A 13,603-nucleotide genomic window follows, 5' to 3' on the forward strand; every position below is an offset into this window, starting at 1 on the left:
ATAATTGGATCTATGCAGAAATGAGGACAAAAACTTTCAATGTAGTATATTAAGGTGTACGTGACTTTCCCTGTCCATATTTCCACTTTAATCTCTCAGCAATCACCTCACTGTATATGTTCCTATAATAAGGAACTTTTTGAGTTTGATTGAACTCCCTTGTTGTTTCTCAATTTTGGCCTTTTTCAGAGTGTTCTTTCTGTCTATAATACTTCTCTGCCACCCCAGTTCTTACCTCCTTGGGTGATTCCTATTCACCCTCTGTAACACAACTTAGCAATCACTTTGAAAAGGCTTGACTGACTCCACTAAACCTGTGCTGTGTATTCCTTCCATGTTCCTATATATCAACCCAGAGTTTATCATATTAGATTGTAATTCAAGATATGCTTTCAACCGTAATATGCTTCTTAAATTCTGTGAAGGCGCCAGGACATGGAAGCAGCCTAAGTGACCATCAACAGATGAATGGATAAAGAAGATGTGGCACATATATACAATGGAATATTACTCAGCCATAAAAAGAAACGAAATTGAGTTATCTGCAGTGAGGTGGATGGACCTAGAGTCTGTCATACAGAGTGAAGTAAGTCAGAAAGAGAAAGACAAATACCATATGCTAACACGTATATATGGAATCTAAAGAGAAATTTTATGAAGGCAGGAGATATATCCAGTAACGATATCTCTCTTGTTCGTCATAACATGCCTAATTCCTTGCACAGAGCCTGTTTCATATAGTAAATGCATCTGTTGATTTAAATCAAAATTGAATGGTGAAGAAAGATGGTTATTCATTAAGCATTCATTAACTACTTAGTACAGAGCCCAAATAACTCAGAAGAAACAAAAGCTAATACTAGGGGGCTTCCCTGGTGGCACAGTGGTTGGGAGTCCACCTGCCAATGCAGGGGACATGGGTTCGAGCCCTGGTCCGGGAGGATCTCACATGCCGCGGAGCAGCTGAGTCCGTGTGCCACAGCTGCTGAGCCCGTGTGCTGCAACTACTGAGCCTGCGTGCCACAACTACTGAGACCCGCACACCTGGAACCTGTGCTCTGTAGCGGGAGAGGCCACCGCAGTGAGGGGTCCCCGCTTGCCACAACTGGAGGGGGCCCACACAGAGCAGCGAAGACCCAACACAGCCGAAAATAAATAAAATTTTTTTTTAATAAATAAATTTATTAAAAGAAAAGCTAATACTAGGCAAGGGGATAGAAACCAAGACAAAAGTTCAGCTACAAGGGGTTCAGGAATTCAGACCGATACTTGGGCAGGAGGACCATTATATCATATGACAGCCTGGGCACCAAAGTGGGAGAAAGGGGTCATTTTGTGGTAAAAAGGGGATCCAGAATAGAGTAGCAGATAGAATTGAGGCAAACCTCAGCTTTAGACAGAAAATATTTTGTGCGGTTATTTTTAGGACAAAAACCGATCTTTGATCAAAGTTGGAAAGAGAATAGAGTGCGGTTTAGCATTTTCCCTGCGATTAAAAATATATTTTTTATTTGATCAGTTCTACTGAAATATAATTTACAGATAGAAAAATTTATCCTTTTCGGAGTGCAGTTATGGGAGTTTTAACAAATGTATACAGTCATGTAATCATCACCGTAGTCACGATATAGACCAGGTCTACCATTCCATCACTTTATGCCCTTTTGTAGTTATCCTTCACCCTAACCTCCACCCCTGGCAACCACTGATCTGTTTTCTGTCCCTATAGTTGTGCCTTTTTCAGAATGTCATATAAATGGAATAATAAATTGTGTGACCTTTTGAGCCTGGCTTCGCATAATTAGAGTAATGCATTTGTGATTCATTTGTATTTTTATGTGTACATATTAGAGGTTTTTTTTTTTTTTTAACCACACAAGCATAAATTCTGCAGTCAAGTTTCCCACATATGGGAAAATCACAGGGGGTCAGCACATCCGCAGTGCAATGGGCAAGACTTGGCTTGGGAAAACCAACTTTGTGATCATACTATCTCTCCTGTCAAATAAGTATTTATTAGATTATCTTTTACTGCTGAGCAGTATGCTGCTGCTAGGTATATCACAGATTATTTATCCTTTCTCCCATTGAAAGCTATTTGGTTTGCTTCTAGTTTTTGGCCATTATGAATAAAGCCACCATACATACTCATGTACAAGTTTCTTGCATGAAGATAAGGTTTTTTCCCTCTTTAGGTAAAATAAAAATTTGACTTTAGCAAAAGGGCCTGACTTTTTTCCAAAGTTACTATAATATTTTGTATTCTGAGCAGCGATTTATGAGAATTCCAGTTGCTCACCATCCTTGCCAATGCCTTGAGACTGTCAGGTTGTATATCTGAGTGTTCTCTTTTGTTTTTCATTTTATTTTTGTTTTAGCACTTCTAATCAGTGTATAATGATATTTCATGGTGGCATAATGATATTGAGTATCTCCTTTTCTTGTGTTCGATGTTAGACATATCTTTTCCTCATTGAAGTGTTTGTTTAAATCTTGTCCACTTGCACTTGTGATGTTTATTTCCTTCTTATTATTTATTGAGTTTTGAGATTCTTTTATATATGTGAGCTACAAGTCCTTTACCAGATGTATGTTTTGCAAATATTTACCCTAATCTGTGATTTTCCCTTTCATTGTGTTAACAGCTTCTTTAGAAAAGCAGAAATTTTATATATACATTTACATTTATAATGTCCAACATAAATTTATTATGCCTGTTTTGATGTTGTATTTAAGAAATGCTACATACCTCAAGTTCACAAAGATATTTTCCTCGAAGAGTTTTATTATTTCAGGTTTACACTTAGGTCTATCATTCAAGTCAATTTAATTTTGTATATTATATGAAATGTGAGTGATATTCATATTTTCTTATGGATATCTAATTGTTGCAGGATCACTTGTTGAAAATACTATTCTCTCTCCATTGAATTACCTTTGCAACTTTCTTAAAATCCTTAAAAAAACTAAAAATAGAACTACCATATGACCCAGCAATCCCACTACTGGGCATATACCCTTAATTCAAAAAGAGGTATGTACCACAATGTTCATTGCAGCACTATTTACAATAACCAGGATATGGAACCAACCTAAATGTCCATTGACAGATGAAGGATAAAGAAGATGTGGCACATATATACAATAGAATATTACTCGGCCATAAAAAGTAGAATATTACCTGGCCATAAAAAGAAACGAAATTGAGTTATTTGTAGTGAGGTGGATGCACCCAGAGACTGTCATACAGAGTGAAATAAGTCAGAAAAAGAAAAACAAAAACATGGAATCTAAAAAAAAAAAATGGTACTGATGAACCTAGTTGCAGGCAGGAATAAAGATGAAGACATAGAGAATGGACTTGAGGACACAGGGTAGGAGGGGAAAGCTGGGGCAAAGTGAGAGTAGCATCAACATATATACATTACCAATTGTAAAATAGCTAGCTAGTGGGGAGCAGCAGCATAGCACAGGGAGATCAACTGGGTGCATTGCAATGACTTAGGGGGTAGGAAAAGGAAGATGGGAGGGAGGCTCAAGAGGGAGGGGATATGGGGACATACGTATGCATATGGCTAATTCACTTTGGTGTACAACAGAAACTGACAGTATTGTGAAGCAATTGTACTCCAATAAAGATCTGTTTTTAAAAAATCAATTGGCCTCCCTCTCACCACTCCTTTTCACAATGGTATTAGTAGTCCTTGCTAATGCAATGAGGGAAGAAAAGGAAATAAAAGTATACATATTGGGAAGGGACTAATAAAACTGTCTTTGTTTACAGATAGCATGATCCTCTATATAGGAAATCTGAAAAATTGGCCAAAAAAGTCCTGGAATTAGTAAGTGATTATAGCAAGGTTGTAGGATACAGGTTAGTGTACAAAAATCAATCACTTTCCTATATGCCAACAATGAACAAGTGAAACTTGAAATGAAAAACACAGTACCATTTACATTAGCATCTCTCCAAAATCTAACAAAATATGTATAAGATCTATATGAGGAAAAATACAAAACCTGTGTGAATGAAAACAAAAAAACTAAATAAATGGAGAGATATTCCATGTTCATGGATAGGAAGACTCAGTATTGTCAAGATATTAGTTCTCCACAACTTGCTGTATAGATTCAGCACAATCCCAATCAAAATCCCAGCAAGTTATTTTATGGATATAGACAAACTTATTCTAATGTTTATTTGGAGAGGCAAAAGACCCAGAATAGGCAAAACAGTATTGCAGGAGAAGAACAAAGTTGGAGGACTGACACCACCTCACTTAAAGACTTATTATAAAGCTACAGTAATCAAGACAGTGTGTTACTGGCAAAAGAAAAGATAAATAGATCAATGGAACAGAATAGAAAGCCCAGAAATAGACCCCCACAAATATATTCAAGTGATCTTTGACTAAGGAGCAAAGGCAATACATTGGAACAAAGATCATGCTGGAACAACTGGACATCCACATGAAAAAAGAAATCTAGACACAGACCATATGGCCTTGAAAAAAATGAATTCAAAGTGCATCACAAATCTAAATATAATATGCAAAACTAAAATTAGAAGATAACACAGGAGAAAACCTAGATGACCTTGGGTATGGCGATGACGTTTTAGACAGAATACCAAAGAAAAAAATCTATGAAATAAATAATCGATAAGCTGGACTTCATTAAAATTTAAAACTGCTGTGAGAAATACAAGGTCAAGAGAATGAGAAGGCAAGCCACAAATGGGAAAATATTTGCAAAAGATACATGTGATAAAAGACTGTTATCCAAAATATACAAATAACTCTTAATACGCAACGGAAAGAAAATTGAATTAAAAAATGGGTCAACAGCCTTAATAGAAACCTCACAAAAGATGATAAACAGCTAACAAATAAGCATATGGAAAGATGCTCCACATCACATCTCATCAGTGAAATGCAAATTAAAACAATAATGAGAGACCACTACACACCTATTAGAATGGCCAAAATCCAGAACACTGACAAGAAGTATGGGTGAGGATGTGGTGCATTAAGAACTTGTAAATTGCTGGTGAGAATACAAAAAGGTACAGTCACTTTGGAAGACAGTTTGGCAATTGCTTACAAAACTAAACATACGCTTACCATACGATCCAGCAGTGGTGCTCCTTGGTATTCACTCAAAGGAGCCGAAAACTTACGTCCACACAAAAACCTGCCCACAAATGTTTATAGCAACTCTGTTCATAATTGTGAAAACTTGGAAGCAGCCAAGTTGTCCTTCAGTAGGTGAATGGATAAGTAAGCTGTGGTACATCCAGATGATGGAATATTATTCGATGCTAAAAAGAAATGAGATAGAAAGCCATGAAAAGACGTGGAGGAAACTTCAGTGTATATTAATAAGTGAAAGGAGTCAATCTGAGAAGTCTACTGTATGATTCCAGCTGTATGACATTCTAAAAAAGGCAGAACTACGGAGACAATAAAAAGACCAGTGATTGCCAGAGGCAGAGGGAGAAGGGAAGGGATAAATAGGCAGAATATAGACGACTTTTAGGGCAGTGAAAATACTCTGTATGATACCATAATGATGGATACATTATACATTTGTCAAAACCCATAGAATGTACTACACCAAGAGTGAAGTCTAAGGTAAACTACGGACTTTGGGTGATTATGATATGTCAATGTAGGTGTACATCCTTTGTAACAAATGTACCATTCTGGTGAGTGATAGTGATAATGCAGGGAGGCTATTCATGTGTAGAAGAAGGGAGTATATAGGAAATCTCTGTACTTTCTTCTCGATTTTGTTGTGAACCTAAAACTCCTCTAAAAAAATTCTTTAAGAAAATCAATTGATCAACTACTTGTGGGCCTATATTTGGACTCTATTTTGTACCATGGATTTATGTTTCTATTCTCTCTCTCTCTCTTTTTTTTTTTAGATTTTAAAGGTAGTCCTTTTATTATTTTTTTACAGCAAAATAATTCAAACAATCATAGAACATAGTATACATTGTGCAGATTCTTTTGAAATTATTGTGGCTCTCTTTTTGGCCTTACATATGATCAGATTTTGTGAATCTATGCTCTTTTGGGGGTCTATTCTCTCTTAATACCACATTTTCTTGATTGCTGTAACTTTAGTTATTGAAATCAGGCTAAGAGTATCTTCCACCTTTATTCTTTTTCCAAAATGCTCTTTTAATTCCTTTGCATTTTCACATAAATTTTTAGCATCGACTTGTTGATTTTTAGAAAATTCTTCCTAGGATTTTGATTTTTGCTGGGTTAGTTGAATCTATAGAACAGCTTATGGAAGAAATAACATTTAAATTTGCATCGGTGTTTGGGACTCCGTGCTATCACTGCCAAGGGCCCGGGTTTGATCCCTGGTCAGGGAAGTAAAATGCTGCATGCTGCATGCAGTGCAGCCAAAAAAAAAGTTTTTTGCATCAAAACCATAAAACAGATATAAATCTGACAAAATATATGCAAGACCTGTACACTAAAAAGTATAAAACACTACCCAGGATACAACATTACATTTAGTTGTCATGTCTCCTTAGGCCCATCTGGTCTGCGACAGTTTCTCACCCTTTCCTTGTTTTTGGTAATCTTGACAAATTTGAGGAGTATTAGTTAGATATTTTTAGAATTTTTCTCGATTGGGATTTGTCTGACATTTTTCGTATGATTAGACTGTAAAATGTATAAAACATATTTATGTATATGTTTGTGTAACGTATGCATGTATTTTTACAGTTTATAAACATATGGAATATGTATGTATTTATATGCTTAGTATAAATGTGTGAAATGTATAAAGTGACGCTGGTGACTGATGACTCTAGTAGAGCTCGAACAATGCTTAGCAAACTTCTCATCACATCATTCTGCCAGCAGAACCAGTAATTCAGAGTTGACAAGTGAGATCATACCTATCTTCCCCAACAAAGTATTGTGTTTTTCTTCACTGTCAGCTGTCTAGGAATCCCCTGCTAAAACAGTGGCCATTACCATGCCAGATGGGGTCCATCGGCTATCTCAGAAGACTCATACCTTTTATTCTCACATTAGTCTTCTAAGGAAGGTCACTACCCCAGAATCTAAAGTGATTTTCTACATGTACATGATTGGCCATATCTCTCACTACTGAAAAGAAACAGAAAATCTAACTGCTCAAATACAACCTCTAGTCAGGTAACTCATGACAAACTCCCTCCTCAAAGTTACTCCTAACTCTACAAGGAATAACTAAAGAGATCAGGAAGTTTACAGTCATCAGCAAAACCATCAAATGCTGCTCCAGAGAAGGTTCCCCAAACAATAACTTTACTACATCAGATAGTAGTTCACTTTGTGTGTGACGGTTTTGTCAGGCATTGTGGTATTCTTCTTGGTTATTCTGAATACAGGATAAATTTCATGTGTCCATTTTGGGCTCATCTCCTGGAAATGAATTCTCTTTCCCCAGATTCTCAATCTTTCATAGTTAATCACTAGATATAAAAAGTGCTTCTGCATAGGTATTGAAGAGTTGGGTATAGACTGGCCAACCCTCAGTCCAGTGTTTTGTTGTGCCCAACTTACCATTGTTTAACTTCTCAATTACTTGTTGTTTCTGTTTTTCTGCACAGAATCAAGAACAACCTTCTATAGGATGTTTTCCCTAGTGAATTGTTCTCTTTGCTCACCAATGTTTGATGTGGATAGGCAAGCAAGCATCTCTCACCATTTTTCCTATGGATAGGAAAATAACTTGGAACGCCACAGTGATCTACTTAGTCCTATTTGGCTTAATTTTTATATAAGATATTAATAATATTAGCTTTGCTATTAGATATAATATTGTTGTAATTATTCTACTAATATCAATAGCAGCAGCAGTAGTAGTAATAGTCGTAGCATCAGTAATTAAATATTATCCCTTAATGGAAACTCAGTAGATAGGTTTGGAAGACTGACCTTGCTTTTAATGACCTAAATAATCAAGTATGATAGAAAACCAATATATCTAACCTTCTTTTACTTTCTGTAAGATTAAAAAAAAAAGGTTTTTTGTTTTAGACCCTAAACTACCAGGAGAGACAAACCTACTCAATTATGTATGTCAGTACTTGACTTTTCCTTCCAAGACTCCATCCATAAGATACACTAATGTTCCTTATTAGAAGAAATATTTTCAGCATCTCTCATGAATGAGATAAAGTTTACATGGAGTCATATTAAAAATATATATTAAACTATGAGATATGGGGTTCTTTGTTTCTTACTTGAAAAAAATCTTTGTATAGGCCAACTTTTTCAATTATTTTTAGCTAAAGTCCTAAATCATTGAATCTCTGAATACATAGGAGAGTTAGCAAATAAATTAATAAATGTTATACTTAATTCAGTTGGTATTTTGAATGTCCCAAAGTTAATATTTTATGGATTAAATAAAATATGCATACTGGTAGGCTATTTATAGCCACAGTTTTATATGTATCTTACAAGTAAGAGGAAAAATGAACTAAAGGTAATTTTAAAAGAGCATGACTTAGCATGGAGGGTATTTCTTACTTTGAGAATCTTTTGTCAGCTGAAGAGAGTAGAGATGTAAAATATCAACTCCTGACTTGCATTCTCTATAGTTCCTTCTTCAGTATGTCTCTCTCATAGTGCCCTATCATATGAACTAGAAGCACTCAATATTCTACCTCAAGATCTCATTAAGCTTATGGTTACCAAAGGGGAAAGGTGGGGCGGGATAAATTAGGAATTTGGGATTAAAATGTATACACTGCTATATATAAAATAGATAACCAACAAGGACCTACTGTATAGCACAGGGAACTATAAATCAACTGTACTTCACTAAAAAAAAAAAAGATTTCATTAAGCAATTCCTCATATTCACTGAGTATATTTTCTATCTTCCAGATTATTGTAGGCCATTTTTTCTCCCAGCCTCCTCCAGAAAGTTACTCATTGCTTCCCCAGCCTCCTTGTATAGGTTCATTGTACTCTTCCAGCTTCCCCTTGCCACTTAGTCTCAAAGCCAACGCCCCATGTTTCAAGTTTTTGTTGTGGCACCACTCCATTTCTAGGTACCCATCTGTACCAGTTACCTATTGCTATAAAACAAGCCATCTCAAAATTTAGTGGCTCAAAATACCAACCATTTTATTTGTTTCTTTTCACTATTCTGAAGGTCAGCAGTAAGGCGTGGATTCAACTGCAGTTTTTCTGCTGCTCTTTTCTATTGTTTTTCAAATGGCTGCAGTCATTTTGTTGTTTGATGCTATCTTGATGGTCTATACTCACATTTCTGACAATTCATGCTGGATGTCAGCAGGCCCACATGTCTAAAGCAGACTAGCCTGGGCTACCTCACATAACTGAGAAAGAATTCCAAGAAGGTGAAAGTGGACATTCTCAGGGCCTTTTAAGATCTGTATTCAGAATTCCCATTTCAATTCTATTGGTCAAAATAAGTCACAAAGAATTTCTGGCCAAAGAAGAAAGAGTTAAATGGTAAGATGGCAGTATGATTTGTTTTAATTTTTACTGAACGAAATTTTCTAAACTCTTCTCTCTAACACAAAAATATATCATCTATTTAATGACAACTTTTGGATAGAAAATCAGATTTATTTTCTAGAAGTCATTATTCAAAGATAAGGATATGAATTAATTGTTATATAAAAACAATAATCTGAATATGAAAGCCAAAATTAAGTTTAAAAACCCTACTTGTGGACTTCCCTGATGGCGCAGTTGTTAAGAATCCACCTGCCAATGCACCTTCTATATGTGGAGGCTCTTTCACTTCCTCTTGAATCTGGACTCTGCAATAGAATGTGGAAGAAGAGACAAAGTGTAACTTGTAATATTAAGCATTAAGTAACCACATCTATACATCTGTAACCACAGTCCTTTTCAGAGAGCTTCCATGTTGGGTACCACATACCATCATGCTGATCCCCAAGCTCCGCAAAGGTAGAAACTGCTTTGTTCGCAACCTTGCCCTATGTATTCTTTATCTGGCTGTTGGTTCATATACTTTAGTATCCTTTTATAATAAATCTGTAATCTACTGAGAAAAGAAAGAAAAAGGAAGGAAGGAAGGAAGGGAGGAAGGAAGGAAGGAAGGGAGGAAGGAAGTAAGAAAGAAAGAGAAAGGAAGAAAGGAAATCTGTAAATACAAACTGCACCTCTTAGAATGCTCCCTCCTGGGGGGGGGGGAACATATCAAAGACATACAACTACACTAAGGCAACAATGCTGTGAGGAAGCTCAAGCTAGCCACATGAAGGGAGAGAGGGAAGCCTCATGGAGGAGCATGAAGATGCCAGACATGTGAGTGAAGCATTTGTGTACTTCCAGCCCTGTCCCATCACCAGTTGATTGCAGACAAGTTACTAGAGTAGAAGAACAACATAGCTGAGCTCTGAATTCATGACCTAAAATATTCTGAGCAAATAAAATGGTTGTTTAAACTGCTAGTTTTGGTATGCAACAATAGGAAACTGAATCAATGAGAGTGTATCTATTACCAGTCACCCTTTTCCTCCTAAGCACAAATAATTTTAATGATTAGTATTCTATGGAGAGGTTTTTTTAAATGAACACATACAGAATATTTATAAAGATTAAAATAACAAATACATATATTAATTACCCAGTTTAAGAAACAAAACATTATGAAAGGTAATAACAACCCCCCCGTACATATTTGTACAACTGTATTTTCCTCCCTCTCCTTATGAAATAACTACTATCATGCAATGTTATTCTGTTTTGTTTTGTTTTGTTTTTACTGATGTGTAGTCTTATTATTTTTTTTTTTTATTTTTTTTATTTTATTTTTTTTCGTTTTAAGTGAAGTATAGTTGATTTACAATGTTTCAGGTGTATAACAAAGTGATTCAGTCATATATATATACACACACATATATATATTCTTTTTCAGGTTATTAAAAATATTGAATATATTTCCCTGTGCTATACAGTAGGCCCTTGTTGGTTATCTATTTTATATACAGTAGTGTGTATCTGTTAGTCCCACATTCACAATTCATCCCATCCCCCCCTTCCCCCTTTGGTAACCATAGTTTGTTTTCTATGTCTGTGAGTCTATTTCTGCTTTATAAATAAGTTCCTTTGTATCACTCTTTTAGATTCCACATATAGGTGATATCATATGATATTTATATTTCTCTATCTGACTTACCTCACTTAGTTTGATAATCTCTAGGTCCATCCATGTTGCTGTAAATGGCATTAGTTCATTCTTTTTTATGGCTGAGTAATATTCCATTTCATATCTATTTATCTATCTATCTATATATATATATATACACACACACACACACACACACCACATCTTCTTTATCCATTCATCTGTCAGTGATTGTTTAGGTTGCTTCTATGTCTTGGCTATTGTAAATAGGCTGCTATGAACATTGGGGTACATGTATCTTTTCGAACTAGAGTTTTCGTCTTTTCCAGATATGTGCCCAGGAGTGAGATTGCTGCATTATATGGTAGTTCTAATTTTAGTGTTTTAGAACCTCCATACTGTTCTCCGTAGTGGCTGCAGCAAATTATATTCCCACCAACAGTGTAGGAGGGTTCCCTTTACTCCACACCCTTTCCAGCTTTATTATTTGTAGACTTTTTGATGATGGCCATTCTGACCAGTGTGAGGTGATTGTAATCACATTGTAATTTTGATTTACATTTTTCTAACAACTAGTGATGTGCAGCACGTTTTCATGTGCTTATTGGCCATCTGTATATTTTCTTTGGAGAAATGTCTGTTTAAGTCTTCCACACATTCCTTGATTGGATTTGTTTTTTATACTGAGCTGTATAAGCTGTTTGTATATTTTGGAAATTAAGCCCTTGTCAGTTGCCTTGTGTGCAATATGTTCTCGCATTCCACAGGTTGTCTGTTCATCTTGTTTATGGCTTCCTTTGCTGTGCAAAAGCTTTTAATTATAATTAGGTCCCATTTGTTTATTTTTTCTTTTGTTTCCATTACTCTAGGTGATGGATCCAAAAAAATATTGCTGTGATTTATGTCAGAGTATCCCACCTATGTTTTCCTCTAGGAGTTTTGTGGTATCCATTCTTACATTTAGATCTTTAATCCATTTTGAGTTTATTTTTGTGTATGGTGTTAGAGAATTTCTAATTTTGTTTTTTTACATGTAGCAGTCCAGTTTTCCCAGCACCACTTATTGAAGAGACTGTCATTTCTTCATTGTATATTCTTGCCTCCTTTGTTGTAGATTTACTGTAAGTGTGTGGGTTTATTTATGGGCTTTCTAGACTGTTCCATTCATCTATATGTCTGTTTTTGTGCCAGGACCATTCTGTTTTGATTACTGTAGCTTTGTAGTATAGCCTGAAGTCAGGGTATACTACAGCTCTGTTCTTCTTCCTCAAGATTGTTTTGGCTATTAGAAGCCTTTTGTGTTTCCATACAAATTAAAATTTTTTATTCTAGTTCTGTGAAAAATGCCATTGGTAATTTGATAGGGATTGCATTGAATCTGTAGATTGCCTTGGGTAGTATGGTCATTTTAGTAATATTGTTTCTTCCAATTCAAGAACACAGTATATCTTTCCATGTGTTTGTGTGGTTGTTGTTTATTATTCTTAATGTCCTATTCAGGCATGACTTATTTTCTTGCATTTCACTTTATTGTGTTTTGCAGATAATGCACTTTTTACAAATTGAAGGTCTGTGGCAACCCTGCATTAGGCAAGTCTATTGGTGCCACTTTTCCTACAGTATTTGCTCACTTCATGTCTCTGTGTCATATTTTGGTAATTCTCACAATATTTCAAACTTTTTCATTAGCGTTATATTTGTTGTGGTGATCTGTGTTCAGTGATCTTCGATGTTACTGCTATAACTCCCTGAAGGCTCAGATGATGCTTAAAATTTGTTAGCAATAAAGTGTTTTTAATTAAGGTATTTACATTTTTTAGACATAATTCTATTTCCCACTTAATAGACTGTAGTATAGTGTAAACATAACTTTTATATGCACAAGGAAATCCAAAAATTCGAGTGACTCGCTTTATTGTGATCATCTGGAACTGAACCTGCAGTATCTCTGAGGTATGCCTGTATTTTTGCTAAATGTCTATTTTTTCTTAAGCACTATAGATTATTATGCAAATGTAATCTTCATACAATTGGCATTTTACCACATCATCCATCAGCAAGCTGTCATTTTTTATGCACTATTAATTTTTAGTGATTCATCTATATTGATACAAGGTGTTCTGAGTTGTTTGCGGTTGTTTGTACTACAAACAGTGTTGCTATAAATATTCTTGTCTCATATGCACCTAGGAGTGAAAATGCAGGGTTTTAGGGTATGCACAGTATCAAATTGTTTATCAAGTCACCAGTACATTTTTTACACAATTGTCCTTACTTTCTTGAGATTTGCTGAGCTCAAAATATAACAGTGGAGATATGCTTCCCTTTATAGTTTTGCTTTGGTAAGGTCAATATGCAAGTTGTTTCACCTTAGCATTTGATATGAAATAATATATTAATATTAATTCAATAATATTAATATATTAATAAAATATATTGAATAATATACATG

At 35.3% G+C, this 13,603-nt stretch overlaps 1 non-coding gene across 1 annotated transcript; it reads right to left on the reverse strand.

The window, feature by feature from the left end:
* Positions 1-1,849: 1,849 nt before the first annotated feature.
* LOC112413321 (U1 spliceosomal RNA) lies at positions 1,850-2,013 on the reverse strand. Its single transcript, XR_003005951.1, has one exon. It is a non-coding gene; the product is annotated as a U1 spliceosomal RNA (small nuclear RNA).
* Between the last annotated feature and the right edge of the window lie 11,590 nt (positions 2,014-13,603).

Source organism: Neophocaena asiaeorientalis, unplaced genomic scaffold (assembly GCF_003031525.2).
Source record: "Neophocaena asiaeorientalis asiaeorientalis breed wild unplaced genomic scaffold, Neophocaena_asiaeorientalis_V1.1 scaffold482, whole genome shotgun sequence".
NCBI lineage: Eukaryota > Metazoa > Chordata > Mammalia > Artiodactyla > Phocoenidae > Neophocaena > Neophocaena asiaeorientalis.